Source organism: Triticum dicoccoides, chromosome 5B (assembly GCF_002162155.2).
Source record: "Triticum dicoccoides isolate Atlit2015 ecotype Zavitan chromosome 5B, WEW_v2.0, whole genome shotgun sequence".
NCBI lineage: Eukaryota > Viridiplantae > Streptophyta > Magnoliopsida > Poales > Poaceae > Triticum > Triticum dicoccoides.
The window spans coordinates 714,295,674-714,303,484 of record NC_041389.1 but is presented as its reverse complement, the minus strand read 5'-3'; the positions used below and the strand labels follow the sequence as shown (position 1 = coordinate 714,303,484).

Below are 7,811 nucleotides of genomic sequence, written 5' to 3'. Positions count from 1 at the left end.
CGGCGGTGGCGACACTATCTGCATCGTTCCCTTCTTGAAGGCATCACCATGGAGAAGTTCAAGGCCACTCTTTGCTACCTCTGGGGGAAACCCTAGATCGGATGATCGGATGACAGCGGCGCTCTGGTGTGGTTCCCCCTTTGGGGGCGTCATTCTTGGAGATACACACGTGATCGAGGGACCAGAGGGCGGATTCTTTGGTGGAGCGGTGCGTCGTCTCACTCATTGATGGCGGCGGGTCTCGGCGGCATGGCGCTGTGGTGACTCGGCGTTCGATGCACGGAGATGGACTCGCACAGGAGGGTGACGCGGTCTGGCGTTGTGGTGGCGTCGACGGCAGATAGACCGGGCAAGGTAGATGCAGCAGTACAGCTCTGAAGATGGATTGGTGGCAGGTGGCTGCAACGGCCTCATACCCGACAGGCGTCCTGGTTGAGGAGTGCGCTGGACCGGTGGGTGACCCATACCCGGCAGGCGTCCTGGATGGGATCTCAGGTCTTAGATGATAGGTTTGGCTGCAAGGTCTATTTGGTATTAAGCACAGACTATTAGCATCCCTTCATCAATTGGATAGGAGTAGCGACAGATGTTGTCTAGACGGTGACTTTAGTCTTACTATTGTATCACTTTGTAAGGTCTTGTGTGAACAATTAATAAAGTGACTGCATGCATCGTCCAGATGCAGAGGCCCGGGGGTCCTCCTCCTTTTCTAAAAAAATATGTCATTATTGGAAGCTAGAAAACTCATGGTTTAACCGGTGAGCTTCAATCTCAATGAGGCAGTGAACTTACTGCCCCAGACTTACGGCAACATTGTCTCAACGCTTGTCTTAGTTCATAAAACAGATAGCATGCCTTATGTTATTTTTCCTTTGATGAATAAACTTTTTGATTGAGCCACATATTATTCTTAATTAATTCAACATAAGGCATGCTAACGCTAGGGCCTAGGTGGCCTAACAAACTTTTTGATTGAGCCACATAAACATTCTTAATTGAACCGGGAAAACTTTTCGATTGAGCCACATAAACATTCTTAATATGTGGTACTCTACTTCAAATAAATTCTTAACTAAGTCATAAAATTTAATATACTGACTATATGACAATGTGTAGTTACTGCTGCTATGGAGACAGAGCAGGTAGTGTTCTCGCTAGGTGATCTAGCTCTCTGCTTCCTAAATGCTCGATCCCACCCCTCCACGGGTGGTGTCTCCTTCTATTGGCACAAGGGAAGTCTTAGTGGGTCTTTACTTTCAGTATTTATTACTCCCTTCGTCTGGAAATACTCGTCGGAGGAATGGATGTATCTAGATGTATTTTAATTTTAGATACATTTATTTTTATGCATTTCTTCGACAAGTATTTCCGGACGGAGGGAGTACGAATAATCTGTTTAGACATCATCCTCGTAGTCTTTGTAGGCAGTATACTACCTTAGTTAGGCATTATTCACCTCTACACCATATCTTAGTTAGGCATTATTACCGAAAAAGGCTTTCCAGTTAGGCATTATTCACCTCTACACCAGGTGTTTCCTTCTAGGTAGCTACGGCGTACGGGCTGATTCTCTGTGATGTTGCTATGGTATCATCATTCATGATGTCACATGGTATTTATAGGTGCGACGAGCCAACCAAAGTGCTAGTACCAGGCAGTACTTTTCACACGCTTGATCCAACTTTTCACTCTGAGATCAGCACGCACCTAATTAGTGTGTGTTGCCTAACCATACACCTGGCTAGATTAACCACTGAGTTGCATGAATAGTACATAAAATACATGTAAATTAACCGGGGATGTATGATGTACTGGCGCATCTCCACTCAAGCCTCTGTAATTATCTTGATATTCTTACTCCCTCCGCCTCTTTATATAAGGTGTATTTATTTTTGTTTAAAGTCAAACAAGTGCATGTTTGATCAAGTTTTCAGAAAAATGCATCAATATCCACAACACAAAAAAATTATATCATTTGATCCATCATAAAAAGTAGTTTTATATTTTATCTATTACTCCCTCCGTCCAAAAAAGTTTGTCCCTCAAATGGATGCATCTAGCACTAAGTTAGTGCTAGATACATCCATTTGAAGGACTAGTTTGGGACAAGTTTTTTTGGACGGAGGGAGTAGGTATTGTAAATGTTGTTATTTTATCCTATAATCTTGGTCAAACATTTAAATGGTTGACTTGCACGAAAATCAATACACCTTATATTCTGCAACGGAGGGAGTGTGTAATAACAACATACCACTGTTTAGATAAAAAGATACAATTTAGGTAAAAAATATTTATATTACAAGGAAATATATTAATATCGCGGTGATACCAATTACACCTTGCCTCTGCAACAACACAATGTCGGAAAGACATTATGGATGCACACAACCAAAAGACAAAAAGAAAAAAAAAGAAAAAAGATCTCGCTAGAGTGATCAAATTCTTGTAGCTGCAACACAAACCACCACCTAGACACCACCCGAAGTCCAATTTCTCCAAAAGCAACGCCACCAAAAAGGAAACGGTGCAAAGTACCATCATCGCCCGATCCTAGATCTTATTGAGATGTGTTCTTTTCCATACATGGTTGCATATTAAGCTAAACATGTTTACATACTAAGAGAAATATATTAGTGTGTACCACCTATTTAGTTATATTTGGTTAAATTCGTTTCAAATTAATCGAAGTTCTATCTTCGTCCCAAGTGAAACTTCTCTTATTTGATTATTCTGCAGAGGAATATGATCCAAAAAGAAAAAGCACAAGGGAGTTACAGAACTATTTCATTTCTACAACTTAGCTCACATATGGTTTTCCTTCGGGAACCTTGGAAGAAAGATAGATTGTCTTAATATTACCTCCAAGGATTACATTACAATACCTTCAATATACTTGCTATATCACATTGTTCAACAGCTTATGCCACGGAGACTAGGCAGGGAGTCTTCTCATTGGATGCTCTAGCTCCCTGCTATCCAAATGTTCGATCCCACCCCTCCATGGATGGTGTCTCCTCTTATAGGCGTGAGGGCCTTCATCTCCTTCATTATTATTATAGATAGTCTTTCTGGACATTATTCGCATGGTCTTTGTAGTCTATGTTTTTTTTTTTAAAAGGAGGATGACCCCCGGCCTCTGCATCTGGGCGATGCATACGGCCACTTTATTAATTATTCTCCCAAGGCCTTACAAAGTCATACAACAGTAAGACTAAATCCGCTGTCTAAGCAACAAACTATCGTTACACTTATCCAGTTGATGAAGGGGCGCAGATAGCCTGGGCCTAATACCAAATAGACACCGCAGCCAAGCCTAATATTTAAGACCTGAGACCCCAACCTAGCCACTTGCCTGGTCTGGGGCACACACTGGTCCGGCGTGCACTTAGAGGCCGCCGCACCAACTGCCACCGCTCCATCTTCAAAACTGTACTGATGCATCAACCTTGCTCGGTCCAGCTATCATCGACGCCACCACGGCGCCCAACGACACCTCCTCCCTGCACGCAAACAGCTGAACACGTCGCGGTCGCCACTGATACACCTCAGGGCTATGCTGCTAAGTACCACCAGCCGACGCAGCTTGAAGCCCTTGGAGGATCTGTCGTGCGTAGCACCTGCCGACCAGGCATGACCAAGCGTAGCACCTGTCGGTCAGGCATGACTTGACATCTCCACCGGAGCTCCGTGCAAGACGAAGCCGCTCCACCTCCTGCCTCTGACTCTCAGCACTGCTCCACAAAACGATGCTCTCAAGAGAGAAACGACACCGCAGTGCCGCCATCGTCCGCTCTGGAACACCAGATCCTAGGGTTTCCCCCGGAGCAATACGAGTGGGTCGACGGTAGTCACATGACGATGCCTTCATCAAGGTAACGACATGGAATGCCGCCATCGCCCGCCGTCGGCTCGGTTTTCACTTGCAACTACGTCTTCCCGACTCGCAGCTGGTTCCAGATGACGGATCCCGAGATCCGAACACCCAGCCTCAGGCCGACCACCTCTGACGGAAGAGATGATCACCATCGCCGGCTGTACCGTTCAGAACAGATCGATCGGAGATGCCGCCGACGAAACCACCAGACCCTCCACGCCACCATCGCCGATCTGAAGGCAGCATGCATGCCACCGCAGCCAAGCCGGCCGCAGCCGCCGCCGCCGCCCGAAGGGCCATCCGCAGCGCCCGCAGCCCTGGCCTCCGCCGCGCCAAGCCATCGCCGTCCGAGGACGGGCCGGCCTCCCGCCGCCTGCAGCCATCCGCCGCGCCGCAGATCCCAGATCGGTCGCACCACCACACGCCTTGGGGTTGTAGCTCCATGAGGTATACCATTCAGTCTTATTTAGGCACTATTCACCTCTACATGAGGTATCTCCTTCGCGTGAAGTACATGCTTACGCACAGTGTAAATACTTGGCGCCAGCCAAGATGGCTATGTGCCGATTCCGTGGGTCTGTTAGAGCATCTCCAGCCGCGCCCCCAACAAGGCCCCCCAGGCGACTTTTCGGCCGCCGGCGCCAAAAAATCGGCCCAGTCGCGTCCCTAGGGGCCCATTTTTCGCTGGCTCGGGCCGAAATTGGCGCCGGCGGACCCAACCCGAACTCGGCGCGCTTGGGGGGGGGGGGGCGCTCGGGGGCGCCGGGCAAATCGTTTTTGGCGCGAAAGCGCCATGGGGCAGCCGCGTCAGCGACACCGCCCGCCTCGTCTTCCCGATGCCTCGGTTTCCCGCGGGGAATCAATGGCAAGGCTGCCGCCGGTCAGCTTTGCCATTGATTCCTCACGGGCGGCGTGTCACGGGGCGGCGCGCCGACGCCTCCCCTCCCTCGGATGCGTACACACAGACACGGCGCGCCTATATATGGTCTCGCTCGCCTGCGTTGGAGTGCCACCCGAGCCCTCCCTCTCCCGCCGATCTCTTCTCCCCAGCCACTCCCTCTTCCCGGTGGCCGAACGTTTCCCCGGAGATGAGGCGGCGGCCAACGGCTTCGGCCGTCGTTCGCTCCGCGAACAGGAGTCCTGGCTCCTGTTCCAGGCGAACATCCCGGCGCCGCTAGACATGCGCGCCGGGCCGACGGGATGGAGGCTCAGCAATGGGGGAGTGCCCATTCCCCCGTTGCCCGACGCCGTCACCAAGCCATCGTACTTCGCCGACGAGGTCGAGATCGCGCGCGCCTCTCTCACCGACGCTGAGCGCTCCCTTCCCCAGTACGCCGCCGACAACAACGCGGCTTGGGCGGCATACTTCGAGCGCCGCCAGCAGCAGCGGCTGGCGTCCACCAAGGGGGCGCCGGTGGTCGGCGGCATCAAGAACAGCGAGGGGCGCCACCTCTGGTAGGGTGTCCCCGACCGCACCCTCGACGGCGTGCTGACGCACCTCGAGGGCGGCAACCACCCACCATTGGCGTACCCCCCGGCTAGGACGGCCGCCCCGACGCACCGCCGACGCGATGGGCAATGGGCGCCGAGGAGGTTTGGCTCCTCCTCCTCTTCTTACTCGTCGCGTTCTTCCTCCCAATCCTCCGACACTCCATCGCTGCTCGGCGTCAAGGCCGAGCCCGCGGCGGAGACGCCGCTCGGCCGGCGTACACGCAGCGCCGGCATCGTCATCAGCGAGGGCGGCCGGCGCGACTCCTCGTCGGCTCCTCCCCCGCGCTTCGTCAAACCGAAGACGGAGCCGGGTCTCGCGCCGGTGAAGACGGAGCCGGGGCTGCTGGCGCCGGTGAAGGCGGAGCACGGCGAGGTCGAGCTCGACAACGACGCGGCCCTTGAATGGGCACGCCAAGACTCCCTGAAGATGGCGAGGGAGCGCCAGCGCGCCGCCCTACAGCGCTTCGCGCAGCGCCACCGAGGCCGCGACGAAGGCGGCATCGTCATCATCGACGACAGCGACGACGACGACGACGCGCCGCCGCCGCCGCCACCAGCCGAGGAGGGGTCTAGCAGGAGCGCCCGAGTCAAGGAGGAGAAGGCCGACGATGGCGGCGACGACGGCGATTTCTCGGCCTTCAGCAAGTTTTTTTTGACTAGTTTTTATATGTAATGGCGTGTTTTAGCCCAAGTTTGCGAATATAAAAGCTCAAGTTTGCCGAAAATTGGCGTGTTTCAGCCCAAGTTTGTCTAATTTTTTTTTTCACTCCAGGGGCCGGCCCTGCGGGCGGCGGCTGGGAGCCAACTCGCCCAGGCACACTTTTTGCGCCGGGTCACCCCTACGCGGTGATTTTAGGCGCCCCCTGAGGGACCAACGGCTGGAGATGCTCTTAGGGGTTGCTGCTCCCATTTGAGCCGGCGGCCTGGCCAGGCTCATTATAGGCAGATGATGGCTGCTCGGGGACCTAGGGTTGTTGCTCCGATTTGAGCTCGCAGACCGGCCAGGTTGACTGACAGGCTCAGACTGGATGTTCGGGTCATGGGGGTTTGGGTCGCGACACCTGTGGGCCTGGCAGCAGCCGCGGGTCTAGGTCCGGCCGCGGCTCCTTCCCAAGCCTATTGTTGTCCCCAGTACCGTGGCTGGCCCCAGGAAGGTGGCCGTCTATTCCCATGGAAAGAAGGAGCTGCAGCGCAAGAGTTGCAGCTAGGAGGAGAACGAGAGAAGAGGAAGGTGGCGAGTCGTGACACCCCGTCATCATCATCGCTGATATGTATCTACCTTATTTTGTTACTGCATCGTCATTCATGTTGTCGCACGGTATTTATAGGCACGAGGAGCCAACCAGAGCGCTCGTACGAGGCAGTAACTTTCACAAATGCACGATGCAACTTTCACTAGACAATCACACATGCTTAGTGTATTTTGCCTAACCTAGCCACTGAATCGCATGTGAACAAAAGAAAACTCACGGTGAATGTTTGATATATGCTGGATGCCCAAAAGACGCAGTTCCTCTAGTAGAAAAACACTGGGTGTGGTTGGTTCCGAAACATTTCAACTGTCAAACCATTCACGCATGATGATACAAAATGACTCGATGTTTAGCGTGTACCATGGCTCCGCTAACGGTCAAGCCTATAGTTATTATAGAACGGCTAATTATTGCAATTATGTAACAAATCAAACCACAATCATGGTACATAACAAGTACTCCCTCTGTACAAATATGTAAGGCCCTCTTGTACTTTGGGTTAACATTTGATCATGTACTTGACTAGAAAAATCTTTGTTAGTGCTAGCACCTAACTCTTGATAATTACAAGTTCAATTGTAGCACAATACGTGCACATATTATTCAATACAATCTCAACAGTGCATCACCATTCGTGATGTCATATGGTAACTTTCACATGCACGGTCTAACTTTTGGGGAAGCATGCAACATGCATGAATAAGAAAAATACAGGATCCATTGTGACATCATTGTTCTAGAGGTATTTTAGGGTGATTTTTTTAAATGATCCAAATCTATTATGAAAGTTTACCAGAAATACATGCATAAATTTATTTTAACATCTGCTCCAAGTCATGCACAGAAAAGAGAGAGAAGAGGAATACATCTGCATCTTAGGTCCGAAATGATGTTTGACATTTGGCTGTCGTGTAGCAGCATTCACCCATCATTAGTGTCGCTGATCCACTCTCCGGGATGTCCAAGTTTGTGGCTACTTCCTTTGAGATGTTAAAATAAATTTTTCTGCATGCCGCAACAGAAAAAGAAAAGAGAATTCAGAGTCAAGATAGAGTCACATTGACTAAAAAAACAAATAATGACATGAGGGAACGAAAAACCTACTAGCTCGCACAAAACAAAATACAAAGAAAAATATTGATGAATGTCTAAAGTGACTGTAGCATAACTAAGACTGATAAAAGCCTAAAATG

At 50.8% G+C, this 7,811-nt stretch overlaps 1 pseudogene; it reads left to right on the top strand.

Annotated features, from left to right (window-relative positions):
• Positions 1-4,061: 4,061 nt before the first annotated feature.
• Positions 4,062-7,811, top strand: part of LOC119310707 — a 7,646-nt pseudogene continuing 3,896 nt past the window's right edge.